This window comes from Mus caroli, unplaced genomic scaffold, assembly GCF_978045245.1.
Source record: "Mus caroli unplaced genomic scaffold, Mus_caroli_1 scaffold_19, whole genome shotgun sequence".
Taxonomy (NCBI): Eukaryota; Metazoa; Chordata; class Mammalia; order Rodentia; family Muridae; genus Mus; species Mus caroli.
Window position 1 is genome coordinate 73,220,204 of NW_028227274.1, and position 18,151 is coordinate 73,238,354.

The 18,151-nt window shown below is 46.4% G+C and overlaps 1 long non-coding RNA gene across 1 annotated transcript; it reads right to left on the reverse strand.

Moving 5' to 3' along the window:
* Positions 1–9,765: 9,765 nt before the first annotated feature.
* Positions 9,766–15,451, reverse strand: LOC115029860 (uncharacterized). The gene is made up of 3 exons (XR_003835418.1): positions 15,284–15,451; positions 11,553–11,740; positions 9,766–9,844 (listed from the first exon to the last, which is right to left on the reverse strand). It is a non-coding gene; the product is annotated as an uncharacterized LOC115029860 (long non-coding RNA).
* Between the last annotated feature and the right edge of the window lie 2,700 nt (positions 15,452–18,151).

The window sequence follows — 18,151 nt, forward strand, 5'->3', positions numbered from 1 at the left end:
CATTGTCTCATTAACTGAACAGTATGCAGGGATTGTCTTGGAGACCTTTGTCACAGGAGAGACAATGAGGGGGGAGTAGGTATTCCTGCCTATTCTGCCTGGTCAAACAAACAAACAACAATAAAAGGTTCAATAAAATCAACCTTGATTGTTTAACTGAGAAGGCTATGAAACCTTTAACGTTTCATTGCTAGTTGTTTAGAGCGCCCCCCTGTGTCTGCATGTTGAAACACAATGCGAGACGTTTCAAAGCACCTACTAAGGTTACAACCATGGCATTAGAGCTGTGGTTCTTCCACATGCATTCCAGGGGAGTTTTCAGCTGAACGATTCTCGTTAGAAACCCGTTGGGCTTCATCCACGATTACAAGGGCTACCACGGTAAAGGATCCTAGCAGTGTTGGGGGGCTGCCAGCCTCTGAAGATCTTTCCAGTGATAAAGAAGTGAATCCCCTCTCATATTCTTTGTTTTATTGTTGGATATTTTCTTTATTTGCATTTCAAATGTTATCCCCTTTCTGGGTTTCTCTCCCTCCCCCTGCTTCTATGAGGGTGTACCTCCATCCACCCACCCACCCACTCCCACCTCCCCGCCTTCGACTCCCTCGACTCCCCTATACTGGGGCGTCTATCAAGCCTTCATAGGACCAAGGACCTCTCCTCCCACTGATGCATGACAGACAAGGCCATCCTCTGCAAGGTATGCAGCTGGAGCCATGTGTACTCCTTTGTTGATGGCTTAGTCCCTAAGAGTTCTGGGGGGTCTGGTTGGTTGATATTGTTGTTCTTCCTATGGGATTGCAATCCCCTTCAACTCCTTCAGTCCCTTCTCTAACTTCTTTATTAGGGACCCTGCGCTCAGTCTAATGGTTGGCTGCGAGCATCCATCTCTGTATTTGTAAGGCTCTGTCAAGGCCTCTCAGGAGACAGCCATACCAGGCTCCTTTCAGCATGCACTCCTTGGCATCCACAATAGTGTCTGGGTTTGGTAACTGTATGTGGGATGAATTCCCGGGTGGGACAGTCTCTGGATGGCCTTTCCTTCCGTCTCTGCTCTATACTTTATCTCCATATTTGCTCCTGTGAGTATTTTGTTCTCCTTCTAAGAAAGGCCGGAGCACCCACACTTTGGTCTTCCTTCTTACTGAGCTTCATGTGGTCTGTGAATTGTATTCTGGTTATTTGGAGCTTTGGGGCTAGTATCCAAGCAGGTACTGAAGGCCTGCCTCCCTTGCATGGCCTCCCTAGTGAGGCTCCTATCATTCCATCGTGCTGGTTGGCTAGAGCGCCCCCCTGTGTCTGCATATTAAAACACAACGTGAGGCGTTTCAAAGCACCTACTGAAGTTACAATCACGGTTTCCAGAAAGAGCCAGCTCTCCTTGCCCGGTGCAGCAGGGACTCACCACCAAATGAGTGTGCAGAGAACTTTGGCCTTGCTACCCTCTTCACTGAGCCCTTCAAGCTGGGTGGCTCTGCTCTAAGGATTCCAAGTGCTACTCAGTGCCCCAGGAGTAATTATCCAGAGCTGTTTACATTACTTACAACTCAGATAATTATTCATATGGTGTTTGTGGAGCAGCTACTTAGAGACAGAGGGACTCTGTGGTCCAGAGGCCATCCTTGCCTCCCAGAAATCTTGATTATAGCTGTATTAGTTAACTCAGGCATAGATGGAGCACCTTAAACAACTGTTGATTTTTGCTGTCCTACAGGATGAGTGCAACAACATTTTCCAGTTCTAGTGGAAGCCCTTTATAGCCCTCTCTGTGTGTGCTTACATGGCATAAAGAGAGTCCTAGTGTCTCTTCTACCAACCATCCTAATCCCATGATGGACCCTACCCTGAAGAGCTCAATAAAATAGCCACCTCCCAAAGGCCCTATTCCCTAAAACACTGAGGGCTTCAACATATGGACTGGGGGGTTGTGGGGGGGGGCATGATTTAGTCCAAAGAGTTGTGTATATAATCTTACATTTATTTTTAGAAGCCATATTATACAAGTAAAAAGGAAACACACAAAATTCATTTTAGCAATATATTTTATGCCAGTACACTCAAAATATTATTTCAAAAATTGTTTCAAGGGCTGGAGAGAGAGCTCGGTCAGTAACTGCCGGCCATGGATGTGTTGAGAGCACAGGACCGATCGCTTCCTAAAAGTTAGATCATGCAGTGCGAACATGCAATCCCAGTACTGGGGAGGAACAGACAGGAGAATCTCTGGGGCTCGCTATCTGATCAAATCAGCAAGCTCCAAGTTCAGTGAGAAACTTCTGTCTCAGAATATAAAGAGTGGGGGCTGGAGAGGTGGCCCAGTGGTTAAGAGCACTGACTGCTCTTCCAGAGGTCCTGAGCTCAATTCCCAGCAACCACATGGTGGCTCACAACCATCTGTAATGGGGTCTGGCGCCCTCTTCTGATGCCTGTGTCTGATAATAGCTACAGTGTATTCATATACATAAAATAAATAAATCATTAAAAAATCATAATCAGGGGGCTGGTGAGATGGCTCAGTGGGTAAGAGCACCCGACTGCTCTTCCGAAGGTCCAGAGTTCAAATCCCAGCAACCACATGGTGGCTCACAACCATCCGCAACGAGATCTGGCGCCCTCTTCTGGAGTGTCTGAAGACAGCTACAGTGTACTTACATATAATAAATAAATAAATCTTTAAAAAAAAATCATAATCATAAAATAAATAAATCATTAAAAAATAAAATAAACTGGTCAATTATATATATAAATATATATTTATATATTATTTATATATTTATTTATAAATAAATTTATTGTTTATATATTTATATATAATATATAAGTATATATATATATATATATATATAATTCAGTTCTACAGTATCAACACTAAACCCAGTCTTAGAGATTTGCCAAGTATGCTATCTTCCTTCACAGATAATGAAACTGACACCCAGCCAGAATTGCTGGTTGAAGAGGCAGAGACAGATCTAAGCATGGTAATCCCTGTACTTAGAAAGCTGACGCAGTAGGCACCTTCATTCAAGGCCAGCCTGGAATACACAGTGAATTTCAAAGCAGCCTGAGCTCCATAGGGGGACACCATCTTACAAAGAAAGGGAAAAGAGGAAGGGAGAAAAAGATGGTAGTGGGCCAGGACAAGCAGACTTTGTAGAAAACCTGAAATAAAGCTGCACCACTGGCTTGTAACAAAGAAAACCCAGGGCTGGAGAGAAGTTTCAGAGGCCAAGAGCACTGGCTGCTCTTCCAGAGAACCCAGGTTCGATTCCCAGCATCCACAGAGCAGATCACAACTATCTGTAACTCCAGTTCTAGGGGATCCTACACTCTCACACAGATACACATGCAGGCAAAACACCAATGCGCATGAAATAAAAAGAAACTAAAATAAAAACCACAAATACAGCCCCATCACTTAGCACTGTGCTAGATGCTATAGGAAGCTCGAAAAGGATGCTAATAATCAGCGTGGCTTACTCAGAGTTCAGAGAAGAGAAAAAACGTGCAGAAGGAGCACCGTCAGGGAAGCTAAGGCTCACAACAGACACCTTGATTGATGGCCTTATGCTCCACCTCCTGGCTGGGATCCTCCTACAGTATTTATTGCCTGCAGAATTTGGAATGCAAGTGCCAGCAGTGCTTCATCTGTTGGTCGGTCCGTTGGTTGGGAGAGGGCATCTGAGCAATAAACAGCTTGGCACTCCCCCTCCACAAAGTAAAAGACCACAAGCTTCCAACCACTGAGGTTTCCATCAGCAACGACACTTTGTAGAGAAGGGACGAGCTGGTGAACTGGCTAAAGATGGTCCAGTGCCTGGACCCAGGGTGTTTACATAGACTAAATGTGGAAAAACCGAGTAAAGCAAGCCAGGCAAGCCCGGTCTGGGTTTTTTTTTTTTTTTTTTTTTTTAAACAGCACTATTTTTCAGGAGCATTCATTTGCTTGCAGCCATCCTATGATTTCAGCTTTGAGACAGGATCCTTAATGTGGCAGACGACCCCTGTATGAAAGTCCTCAAGGGTGGCATCATCCCATCTCCCGTCATGTCACACACATCATCACGTCACACCACACACGTCACAGCATCTCAGCACCGTCAAGGCCCTCCTTTCTCTGCTTCTTGTCACTTGGTCTTTTCCGGTCCTCTGATTGTATCCAGCTCAGTGCTAGCACTTTGGTCCACAGAACTCGCTTCAGTTTGTAACTATGTATCATTTGTACGGCTACTTGAGGAACGCCCATCCCCCTCGGGAGACGCTCCAGAAAAGCAGCGGTTGTGTTTGGTTCTGCTTCTAATTTCCACAGATCCCAGCACAAAGCCTGACACACAAAAAGAGCTCATTTAATATTCGTTGAATGATTCTGCAAATGAAATTTATATTGTGAGTCTCCAAGACAGGAAGAGATTATTCTGCCTTGGCTAAATTGATTTGAGCGCTCACCCCATGAAGGATTTACTGAGGGGTCAGAATTCTCCAGGAGCACAGTTTGGAAAGCACTGAGTCGCCGAGGGGAGGGGGAGGGGGGCGCTGCACAGAAATGAAATCCCAATCCTATTTGCTGGGTGATCCCAGAGGGCTATTCAGAGGCAGCTGCCTATGGGTCTGCTGTGATATCTTTCTTATTCTGCCCCCTCTTTTACACATAATGACCTCCACCCAGTACCCTGAATTCTTTTATCCAGATGACACTAAAACCCTTACATGGTGGCACATGCCAGTGTCTAGGGAGCTGAGGCAGTAGGATCAAGACATCAGGCCAGCTGGGCTACAGAGTGACTTCCAGGCTAGCCTGAGCTATATAAGGAGACCCTGTTTCAAACAAATCAAAACAAGACACAAAAGGCAGTAAATAACTCTTCCTGTAAAGATAGCCCTTTGCGCATAGTTTTGTTTTCCCCTTGAATATGTATCCAAAAAAGAAAGCATATAAAACTCGTTTTTAACAAGGGCTTTGAGTAACTCAAAAGAATTTTCTAGAAACCAGTCCATGCTATCACATTTCTCTGGGGAGAAGCCGGCCATGTCCCGTCACAGATCAACTCTGCGGATGAGATGAGAAATGGACAAGAAGCTCTACTCCCAGTTAACGTCCCCAAGTCATCAACCACGGTGGCTGCTCTAATCTGCTAGATTATCGATCATCTCTAACTAGCCCTTATACAAATGCTAAATCAGCCCTGATGAGATCATCCAGACTTTCAGGATCTGAGGAGCCTGGCATCTCCAGGGCAAAGACTATTGCCAGACATGTTCCTGTGTGAAGAAGCCCAGCTGAGGAAGACCCTCCCGCCACACTCTCTGCTTCCCAGGGGATGGAGAAAGGCAGAAGACAGGCAATGCACAGGGGATGGGGCCAGATGACAAGTGGGAGGACCAGGCCACCAAGCTAAGTTTCCGGTTAATGGGTCTGGATACTTCTGAAACTGTAGGGGAATAATGATTAAGATGGACCCAAAATGCTCCATTTCCTCGCAATAACTGGCCCCATCAAGTTCCAAAGAGCTAAATGAATAGACCCTGTCTTAGTCAGGGTTACCATTACTGTGATGAAACACCATGACCAAAAGCAAGTTATGGAGGAAAGGGTTTACTTGGCTTACACTTCCATATCTGTTCATCACCAAAGGAAGTCAGGACAGGAACTCACACTGGCCAGGAACTTTGGAGGCAGGAGCTGATGCAGAGGCCATGGAGAAGTGCTACTGACTGGCTTGTTCCTCATGGCTTGCTCAGCCTGCTTTCTTACAGAACCCAGGACCACCAGCCCAGGGTAACACCACCCACAATGGGCTGGGCCCTCCCACATTAATCTCTCATTAAGAAGATGTTCTACCGCAGGATCTTAGGGAGGCATTTTCTCCATTGAGCTTCCCTCATCTCAGATGACTATATGTGTGTCAGGTCGACATAAAAAGTAGCCGGCACTGACTCATAACCACAAGAAAAAAATAATACAATAACAGCTATCATATCCAGTCAACTAACCCCAAAGCATCAAAAATATATGGCTCCTTGGATAAATTTCTTTATACTAGCAAACTCTTAGCTAAATTCCGCTTTTATTCACTCTGGAACTTACATGACAGAACACAGCTAAGAAAAAAAATAAAGGGTGTTCTACTAAATTAAACCTATGACCACCACATCATCTGGCTAAAACAGTATTCCCTAGACCATTTTCCCCTCTTTACCTTTTCATAAGCCACTTATAATCACCCCTCTCCTCAGACTTCCAACACCTTGCCAGCCTCATTTGCAGCTGATAGCCTCACTTCTACTTTATTGGGAAGATAGAAAGCAGAAAAGAATATCCATAACGTTTCATTCCAGATCTGTACCCGTGTCCTTCAGCCTGCTTTCTTGTTACTTAGGAACTTAGAACTGTCTGTACTTCTGTCTAAACAACATATGCACAAAGACACACACACACACCAGACTCCATTTCTTCTCATTACATAAGGGCCTTGCTACAACTGCTTTTCCGTGTCTCTGTTTGATCATTATCATTAACATACAAATTATATTGGTTCTGTTGTATGTGATAGGAGGTAATGCAGATGAATAGAGAGGAGGCTGAGATGAACTACACTTTAGAAGTCTATGGAGTTGTAGTCATGGTCATGCACTGAAGGGAGAAAGCAAGATGCAAAAAAAAAAAAAGTTTCAAGAGAGGCCAATGTCAAGGATAACATGACAGGAAAGGAAAGAGACCTAGCCTTCAGTTCTAAAGAACAAAGGGAGTTTCTGATGCTTACAGGTTCTTTCTTGGGGAACATGGGGGCTGCGTTCCACATCATGAGACCTAGGCTAAATGCCAGGATTCGGAAGGCAGAACAGCACTAGATGAAAGTTATTCAAGGTTGTCTTGGGCCTGAGTATCAGAGTGGTTGGGCTTGCTCCCAGCTGTAGTGCGGAGGGAGACTGCAAGGTCAGCAGGCTTACCTTAGCAGCTCTGTCTGGGGAGAGATAGCACTGAGTGGTCTGGATTCGAGGAAGTTGGGAGGATGGGAACCTATGACGTAATGCACTCCGTGGGAACCTATGACGTAATGCACTCCGTGGAGAGGGTAAAATGCTTATTGACTCCACTTCCCATTCTACACTCACATATTTCTCTGCTGCCCTTTAAAGATGTACCTATGACACCAGGTGTGGTGGCATGTGCCTGTCATCTGGAGGCCAAGGTGAGTTTGAAGCCAGCCTAGGCTATCTATTGAAATTCTGATGGGGGTGGAGGTGAGGGTGGGGTTACATAGCTCCCCCTCAGTTCCAGTTCCTCTCTTTCCCATCACCCCTTGAGCTCCCTGACTTGGCCCCCACCACCCAACACAAATGCTCTCATCAGGTCACCAGGTCACCAATGGCCTCCAGCAAGCCATGTCAAACCCCTGCACTCACCTTAGCTTAGCATGGACTGCTCTAAGTTCCCTCTCCTCTCTCTAGTCATCTTTGCTAACTAGCAATTGGTGGGGCATCGCAGGGATTATTCCTCCCAATGTCTTCTCTGTTTACCTAAAGTCACACCATTGATGATCTGTCTCCACTCACACTGAAAAGCCATTGATAACATCCTTCCCAGTGTGTCCCTCCAGCCTGAACTCCCTCCCTGGACTCTGGAATTGTTTGTAGCTGTTTCCTCCTAAATCGAAACATTCTGCCGGGCGTGGTATTAATCCTAGCCCTTGGGAGGCAGAGGCAGGCAGATCTCGGTGTTCGAGGCCAGCCTGGTCTACAGAGTGAGTTCCAGGACAGCCAGGACTACACAGAGAAACCCTTTTCGAAAAACCAAACAAAATAAAACAAAAACAGAAACATTCCCTCCTGGAAGGAAGAGTGAGGTATAAGACTCAGGAAGTTAATGAAATCTAAGAAGTTTAGAAAGTTACAAGATTCATGAGGTCATGTGTCGTGTTCCCCCCACCCACCCCACCCACCCCCCACCCCCGCCTACAGTTGCGGGGAAGAGACTATCCCAGCCAGCCATCTGCCTGCTAGTCATGAAGGAATACCCAAGAATGCAACCTCTGTGAGCATGCACCCATGCTTGGGTGGCTCTTTTGATCCTGCAGCTGCATTCATGTTTCTATATGTTGCATTCATGTTTCTATATGTAACCAGCCATTGGTAATTCTATAAATAACTCCAATATATTACTAGTTCACTATACTATACATGGATAGAATTGTTGATTTTGTCTGTTGTAGATAGTGTCTCTGGAGTTGATAGACTTGTGTGTGTGTTGTGCCTGCTCTCGACCAGCAAGAACGACACAACACGGTCGGATTCTTCTCAACAGCCTTTATTGCAGGAATGCCTCAATGCTGCTAGGGGACCCCGGGAACCCAGGGAGGTCTGCTTATATACTCTCAGCCCCCCATCCACTCACAGCAGGCCATGTCACCTCACCAGGCACGCAGCTTCAGCCAATCAGGGCGGCAGGGGCATGTCTCCACCAAATATGGACTTGTTTACACTGCCAGCATCATGGTGCGCCTGCGCAGCTCTCACGATGGTCGTGGCTTATTTTCAGGTGTATGAGGAAGTCAGGTGCAAGTCATAAGACTTGGCTGCAGTCCCGGGCGCCATCTTGGGACTGCTGCCACACCCGCTCCTCACATGTGTGTGTGTGTGTCTTCCCTAGGAAAAGTCACACAACACTCACCAACCAAAGGAAATCTGAAACAGTGCCCAAAACTGAAACTCTGATTGTCTCCCCAAATTCACTCCTGTCTCCCCTTTTCAAACTTAGAAGTGGCCAGCATCCTTCCAATCACTCTAACAGCTGGGTTCAGATTTGACCTCTTTTTCCTATCCCATATCTAATAAGCCCCAGAAGCCCCACATGATGGTTACTTCTGATTGTCAACTTGACAAAACCTCGAATCAGCTGGGAAGAGAATCTCAGTGAGGATTGGCGTTGATGAGGCTGGCCGGTGGGCGTGTCTGGGAAGATGATCTGGGTTAGGTTAATTGATGGAGGAGACTAAGCCCACTGTAGGTGGCACCATTCCCTCGGGTGTGCGCCCTGGATTATATGAATCTCCGGAGAGGCAGGCAGTAAGCAGACCTGCGTTTATTCTCTCCCTGCTCTTGACTGTGACTATGCTCTCACTGCAGTGATGGACAATGACATGGAATTGCGACCTAAAATAAATCCTTTATCACCTAAGTTCTTACATCAGGGCATTCGATCATAACAACAGAAATAAAATGGGCCACTTCCCCGCCAAGGTTTCTCCAATATGGCTCCTCTGAACACCTACTTTGCTCCCTCCCTGATCCAATCCCCAACACCTTTCACCTGTAATAAACCACAGCCTCCATTCCACCTGAGAGAGCCTCTGTCTCACCCCTTGGATGTGAATTCTTGCAGCTCTCCCACCTTCAGCGTGGCCGTTCACATCCTGGGCATGTTCCCCCATTGGACCACTGATCTCTGAGATGATGCTAGTGGGACTCGCTCTCTCGGGTCTGTGCTCAGGTCTGTTTTTGTGTAAGTCTGTCTTTCTGAGGCTTCCTGGCCACCAGCTTTAAAGTGAAACCCCCTACCTTGCAATTACCTTGCTTTTCACTCCCACTTTACTGTCATAACGCTTGCCATCAGTGGTCATGTTCCACATCTCAACTGTTTATTTGTTCACGACCTGCTTCCCCCACTAAGACGCAAAGGATTTTTGTTCATTTTGATCACTGCTATATCCCCACTGCCAAGGTTTATCTATTAAATAAACACACAATAAACTAAAGGACCTAAATTTTATTTCAGAGTCAAGTAAGCAGTAAAATCACCCAAATTCTTCTTGCTGAGCCAGAATAACACCGACATCAAATATGACAAAGACTGAAAAACAAAAGAGAAAAAGAAGAAAACTACAAACCAGCCTGATTTTAAATAATTTATATAGAGTATTAGCAAACAAAGCGTAATAGCATGTGAAAGGGAAAAACCATGATCAAGTAATTCCTAGATTCAGTCTGGAGATGGAAACAAGTGTAGATCAAAACAAAGAAATCTAAGAATATAATTCAGCACGTTTGTACATCAACAGAAGACAAACTCCTCCTCACTCAAAATCAGCAGGGTTGTGCGTGGTGATGCATGTCTGTAATCTCAGCCTCCAGAAACAGAGGCAAAAGAATGGCAAGCTAAAGCCAGACTGGGGATGAAGAGAGGGCTCAATGGCTAAGAACTGGCCATTCTTCCCAAAGTTCAATGTCCAACACCTGCAAAACATTGCATGGCCACCTATAACCCCAGTTCCAAGGGAACAGATGCTTTCTATCGGCCTCCTCGGGCACTAAGAATGTATATGGTTCATGGCCATACATAGCACACAAAACAACCATATACATAAAATAAAAGGGTTTAAAAATTCAGTAATAAGAATAATTGCTAATCTCAACACAAAGAGGCAAATGGGTCTCTGCGAGATAGAGACCAGGTTGGTCTGCGTGGTGAGTTCCAGGACAGCCTTTCTGAAAACAAAACAATGAAAACAAAGGATGGCATATTTAATATACAAAAGGCTACCAAGGTCCCACCAGCAACTCATTAGCAAACCCTGGCCTGGAAATCCCTGCGATGGTTTCTCTCCCTCTTCCATCTCTGTGCAGCAGACGACTTAGGAGGGAGAGATCCTGGACGTCATGGTGCTTCTTTGCTGAAGAGCACTCACTGTCCAAATATTTCATGGTATCATATAAACTGTGAACTCACGCAAAAGCACTTGTTTAGCTAAAGTGTCACCTTAACTAAATTTACACACCATAAAACATAACGTAAAAGAAAAAAATTACAAGCTCAGATGATAAAACAGTTGTGTAGGCACGACTGGCAAGGATTCACTTTTTCCATTACTGTTTCTTTGTTAATTGTTTATGTGTCTCTTTGTTAATCTTCTGCCCGCGAGTCAGTGACAGAATGCTCAAAAGCTTGAAGGAAAATAAAGGCTTTTCTGTGAGCCTAAATCATTCCAGATAATGATAAAAATTCAAGTCTATGGTTCAGGGAAGAGTAGCTTAGCAGTGCTGAGCCTGTTCCTGGTGGCTCCCTGTACAATGATGTTACAGGCTCATTCCTTTGGAGGAGCTCATGAGGGATATACAGAGCTTGCTACATAAACAGAGAACACGAACAGTTTTTGTAACTTTGCTGTGAGGCAAATATCAGAAACACAGCATGGTGGAACACACTTACCTCAACACTCTGGAGGCGGAAGCCAAAGAACCAAAGTCCAAAATCAGCCTTTCACACAGACTTTTGATTCTCTCAAAAATCAGAAGTACATAGAGGCCTAGGGATGTACCTTGTTGGTAGAAAGAACACTTGCCTAGTATGTGTGAAGACCGGCTTTAGTCCCCAGCATCACAACCAAAAGAAAGGTTTTATTCAGGGTTGAAGTTCACCAAAGGCAACAGTGTGAACTCATCAGAGACCTGAGATGAACAAAATGACACCAAAGACCAAGGAAGGTAGGTGTCCTGTCCTGTTCTGTCCTCCTAACCCCCACCCCACCCCACCCCCACTCCCAGCCCCCTTAGAACCTGACCTGTGTGAGTTCAGTGCCTTCAGAGATTTTAATCCGTTCGTTCCCCGGGAAGAGACTCCATGGAAGACACATTGGAAAGCCAGTTGCCCACCCCGTTGTCTTGGCTCTGTGGTGAAACCCCGTTCGTCCATGTCACCTCCTCTTGGAAGCCTGACTTCCAGGAACAGAGCAACCAGAATTCTGCAAATCTGTTACGAAGCAGGATAGAAAGACAGGGGAAGCAGGAGGGACTCAGAAAGGGATTCTCAACCTGGGATCTAATCTGTGTGTGGGGCTGATCAAAGTCAAGAAACTTTAACACAATTGATAAAGCCATAATTGTCCACAGAGATGGTGCTTGTTTGAAAAGAAACTAGAGCCAGGCATGGTGGAACATGCCTTTGATATCAGTACTTGGGAAGCAGAGACAGAAGAAGCTCTGTGCTCTGTGGTTTGTGAAGCAGGTTCCAGGACAGCCAGGGCTACATAGTGAAGCTGTGTGTGTGTGGGAGGGGGAGGGGGTTGTTTTAAATCGAATGAAAAAAACAGATTGTGGGGCTGGAGAGATGGCTCAGTGGTTAAGGCCACTGACTGCTCTTCCAGAGGTCCTGAGTTCAACTCCTAGCAACCACGTGGTGTTCACAACCATCTGTAATGGGATCTGATGCCCTCTTCTGGTGTGTCTGAAGATAGCTACAGTGTACTCATATACATAAAATAAATAAATAAAAATTTTTTTTAAAGAAAAGAAGGAAGGAAGGAAGGAGGAGAGAGAGAGAGATGCCGGGCACTGGCAGTCCAAGCAGGCCCAAGGTCTCTCCACTGGAGAATCAAATCATCAGAGAAAGTAGCGTCAGAATAATGGTCCTATCGGAGGAGATGGCCAAGATCCATGACTTTCTGGCTTCAGTTTCCTCTCCTACCTTAAGCCCAGGTTCTATGAGGCCCAGCCGCAGCAGGATTTCTGGTGTGGACTCCTGGCTCTGTGTCTGAAACAACCCCCTACCTAGCCTGGCTTTCAGCAAATTAGCCTTCCTGAGGGTTGTAGCCATGTGATTGGTCCACCCAACTGGAGGAACTCACTCATGACAGATTTGCACAAGGTCTCACTGTGTAGCCTTGGCTGTCCTGGAACTCCATATGTAGACCAGCCGGATGGGAACTCCCAGAGATCCTCCTGCCTCTGCCTTTGCTGAGAATCAACTATACCGCCATTCTTTGTTCAGCTGGATTAACTCTTCATGGAGGAGACAATGTCGCGTCCACCCAGAGGTGAAACCCATTCTTTTGACCTTCAATGGGTCTCAACTGCAACTGTCACACTAACAGCAGCCTGATCTCTCTAGCATGAGACAGTTTCCTGCCCCAGAGAAACCCAACAGCCTCACCCCACTGGTCCAGGGCCCTCACACACTTACTTCCAGCTGCCCCTCAAGGGCTGCCTCTTCTAGGATGCCCTCCCTTCGGATTACTCCCAACTCGTGATAGCATCCCTCGGGTGTTCCCACGATCACCCCTCACATCTCTGACACAACACTTACATAGCATTCAGTTCACCTGATGGAGCGCGAGTATGACGAGTATGACGTCTCTTTGCTGTTCCTTCATAATCCCGGCTATTGGAGATTTGGTGGGGATTTGCAACTTCACTAACCGATGTCTACCCCTCCTTGTGGAGCTCCCTGCAAGGCTAGCCTGCTGAGTGGAGTATGACTTGTAAACACTGTGCCTAGCAGATGTTCCTTGGGATCCCAGGTGTTGGCTCTTCACACCAGCTTGAGCTTCGGGGACAGCTTTTTCCTCCTTAGACAGAGACTCCCAGTAAGCCTTTCCCCTGAGGAGCTCCAAGGGCCAGATCCCACCCCCAACCCCTGAATTTCCCTAATGGTCCTAACCCAGCATCAGAAGCAGGAGAATGGCTGAGCCCCACCTCACAGAAAAAAAATTCGCCAATCCCTGATCTTGCCCCAAGATCAGGCCACATAATCTCTCCAATCCTAGGTCACTCTGGAAAGCTTCCTTCTCAAAAAAGTAAAAAAAAAAAAAAAAAAAAGTAAGTCCTTTATAAACCCCTGTGTTCTGCCCAGCTCTCCACTGCCTCTCTCTTCCCCAAGTAGAGCCAGCCAGCCTCCTCGGTTTCTCCCTCCCCAGTAAATCTCTTTCGTGAGGCTTGTTGAGTGGTGTGACTTTGTGGCATTTCTTGGCTATTCCCAATGTCTAGGATATCTATCCCTTCAGGGCTGTAACACTTAACAGTAGGAACAGATAATGACTAGGAAAGGCCAGTGCTAGATACCTGTAATCACAGCATTTAGGAACTTGAGGCAGGAGGATTATGAATTCCAGACCAGTCTAGGCTATGTTAACCTTTCTACTAAATAAATAAATAAATAAATAAATACTCATCAAAGAGGAAAAGGAGGAAGAACAGGAAACCGTGAAAAGGAAAGAGCGTACGCTTCCTTGTCCTCATTCGGTCAGCAATCAACCCTCTCTCTGTGATTGGATCAGTTCTCAATCCAATTGAAACTTTGTGTTACCTCCCATAGACTTCCTGTCTTGGAAACCAAGACTTCCAAGCCATAAGAGCCCAAAGTTGCAGGAACTGCAGGCCCAAATTCTACGAACAAATAAGGTGCAGTGACACATGGAGCCTCTCCTATGTCTGCCGTGTTGTACCCTGAGGCGTGTTGTACTCTGTCTTGGGAAAAGGACCACCATACTTGGATCACTGGTTCAAAGATTAGACCATACCCTACAAACAGAAACCTCAGCGCTCCTGGCTGCTGTTCTCAGCACCCTATCTGAGTCTTTATTTCCCCCAACCTGGCCCAATGGGACTTCAATAGGAACAGTGAATCATGTGGCTTCGTCCCCGTTGTCACTTTTTCCCCCCGCCATGAAATCATTCCGTGGGCAGAAATCATGTTATACAGGCCACATTACAGTGTATAAGGCGTTCCCTGGGGCCACAGGTGATGGCGGTGTCCACAGTGGGAAAGGAAATGCAGACTCACGGTGGTACACACCTGAGACTCCAGCACTCAGGAAACTGAGGCAGATGGGTCACAAGTTTGAGGTCATCCTGGACTATCTATCAAGTTAGACTCTGCCCCTCATTAAAAGGAAGGAAGGGAAAAGGAAGGGAGGAAAAGAGGAAGGAAGGTAGGAAGGAATGAAGGGGGGATATTCAACATTCAGAGTACTATCTATCTCTATTGAAACAAACGTGGTCCCTTCATAGTGAAGGGAGCCCATGGAATCAGCCTCCACCATCTGGCTAGCTGACCTCCTCCGTTCCACACTAGGAAAACTGCTAACAGCGACTCTGCACCGGTCTCTGCAAATGGCCACTTTGGGTTCTCAAAAAAGCACCACCTACACTCAGTGAACAAAAGACTGCCTAGACCTTCACAGAGCCCTGAGCACCCAACTTGAAAGTACTGGTCCTCACACCGGGAGGCCTGAGGAGCTGGGACTTGCAGACACATTCTGAGCTCCCAGCAGCCTCTCTGCTGATACATCACAGTGATGCCCCTAACCTTCTCCTTGCCCACTGCTCCCAGCTCGTAACCACCCACTGTGTTTAGCATTCCTGGATTCTTTAAATGATTTATTTAATTCATCTTCTATTCTTTCGTTTATAATTTATTTAATGGTTTAACAAATCGTTTATAATATATTTTAATGCCTGCTTTTGTTCCTTCAGGTAATTGGAATCAAGAGGCGGTAGGAAAGAAGAAAGAGCCCACCTATGAGATGCCTTCAATTCTGTTCCGTGCAGCTTCCCCACGGAGGCAAAGGTTCCACCACACGGTCACTTGCTCTCTTCTTCTCTCATTCGCCTCTGACCTAAGGCTGTTAGGTCTCCCTTCGATCACTCGTCAGTAGGTTTATCATCAGCTCCTGCACGCACCGTTGAGTACCTTGGTTCATCCATCACCTGCCTAGCCAACCCCTAGCACTCAATTTCCACTCACACACACAGTGGTTTCCTGTGCTGGCTAATCATTGACTGTCCCACATTCCTTTATTGATGTTTGCCTTTTTAAGGCATGTCTGCAAATCTGCACCGCACTCCTACTGTGACCTGGAAAAATCCTATTTCCTACCCACACATCAAGCCTCAGCTGGAAATTATTTCCTTTTTGAGAGCCAGGGGATGTACCTTTGTGCTACCACTAGCATTTGCCTGGTGTGACAAGCCCCTGGGTTCAGTCCCCTACACAGGGAAAACATCTCTTCTTTTTAAAGACTTACTGAGACAAGAGGTAGTTCCCTTGGGTAGTTAAGGACTGGGCACATAGGAACTCATGAGCTCCTTACATAGGAAGTGTGGCAGCACCTCCCCAAAATGTGTCAGTAACCCTCCTGTTCACAGCAAGGGAGGATGCATAAAGAATGTATAGCTCCATCCAAGGTGCACTCAAAAACCACCAATCCCAATAAAGACTACCTCTGTCTCCATCCAGTTCCCACCCTTAGACCCCTAAAAGCCCATCAGGCAGGACAAGGCTGCAGGGTTCCTCCTTTGAAGTCCTCTCACTCTCTGGAACTTTGATTAGTTGTTTTGTTGTTGTTGTTACGTTTCCTTAACGAATCTACATTCTCCCTCTCCCTCTCCCCCTCCCTCTCTCTCTCCCCCTCCCTCTCTCTCTCCCCCTCCCTCTCTCTCTCCCCCTCCCTCTCTCTCTCCCCCTCCCTCTCTCTCTCCCCCTTCCTGTCTCTCTCCCCCTCCCCCTCCCCCTCCCTCTTTCCCTCTCCCCCTCCCCCCCTCCCTCTCTGGTTTTTCAAGACAAGGTTTCTCTGTGTAGCCCAGACTGCCTTGGAGCAGAGCTCACTCTGTAGACCAGGCTAGCCTCCAACTCAGAAATCCACCTGCCTCTGCCTCCCAAGTGCTGGGATTAAAGGCATGCACCACCACTGCCTGGCATTGCTTTATCTCTTAGTTTCCTTCTTGTGTATGAGACAAGGAATACAGAAACCACAATTGGCTCACAATGCCTTTAGTGACCATTGATTTCTGGAGCCCTGACACCCCAAGTTAAGCTCTCAAGAGCCACGGAAGGCTCTGTTGCTCTCACAGAACCTCTACCGTTATCTGGGGCCAGGCGGTGGAGGTTGATTACATTGGATCCCTTCATTATGAAGGGACCACATTGTTTCAGTAGAGATAGTATTCTGAGTGTGACTGATGTCCTCCTCTGAATGTTGAACCTCCCCCTTCATTATCTTTCACCTTTCTCCCTCACCTCCTCCCTTCAATCCACAGCACTGTCTCCAAGCTCCCCCCGACATTTAATTCTGTCATCTAGTCAACAGATTTTTTTCCTGTGCTTTTCTTGTTTTGGAACTTGTGAATGACAAGAGGTAAATCTGAGGCAGAGAAAATGACTCAAGTACAGCTTCTTGCCACACAAGCCTGAGGTCAACCCTAGAACCCAGGTCTTTACACCTGATCCCTTGGCCTGGGTATGTAATCCCTGCATTCCTATGGAGAGATGGAAGGCAGAGACAGGACAATCAGTGCACCATGTGTGGCCAGCTCTCCTGGAGTATGCAGAGGGAGAGAGGGAGATGGGGAAGGAGAGAGAGAGGGTGAGGGAGAGAGAGACCCTGCTTTAAAAATAAGATAGATGGAGAGAACCAACTCCAGACCTCTACACACAAGTACACTGTGGCACAAGTGCCGAGAGGCACACACACACACACACACACACACACACACACACACACACTAATTTTTTAAAAAGAATTAAACTGCCCGTGCAGTTATGTCGGTAGATATCTTTAACCCCAGCACTCAGGAGGTAGAAACAGCTAGATCTCTGGAAGTTCCCTGCCAGTCAGAGCTATACAGTGAGATCCTGTCCTAAGATTAATTAATTAATTATGTATTAATTAATTAAAAGAACTAAACTTTCTGTGTGCATTTTCTTGTGTATGCATCTGACATATGATAGATACTCAATGGCTGTTTGTAGAATGGATCGCATAATATTGATCTTCTCTATTTCAAGCCAAGGGAGGCTTAAGTGGAGCCTCATCATTTTGTTTCAGTCGGGAAAGACTAACGTTCCTGGAGACTGGAGGTGGAGACAGCCACATAATAATATGAGCATGCTCGGTAGCATTGAACCGAACTCTCAGCACTGGGAAGGCCAGACATAACAGCTCCTGACTGTAATCGCAACACTAAAGAGGCTGAAGGAGCCGGAGAGTTTGCGCCCAGCCTGGAGGACATGATGAGTTCCAAGCCATCCTGGGCTACACAGTGAGAGCCCGTGTTAAAGATGACTCAGCAGGCCAAAGTGCTTGCTGCTGAAGACTGAAGACTGAGTTCACTCACCAGAACTCCACGGTAAAGAGAAGCAACTCCCAAAAGTTGCGCTCTAACTTCCACATGCACACTGTAGCACCAGAGCTCACAATCAAGATACATCACACACACAATAACAATAAATCTAAAATAATTTTTGAATGGTTACAGAAACATACTGACAATGAAGTCATCTTATTCTCAACTGTATTCTCAAGTACTCGAGCTGGAGAGATGGCTCAACGGTTAAGAGCACTGACTGCTCTTCCGAAGGTCCTGAGTTCAAATCCCAGCAACCGCA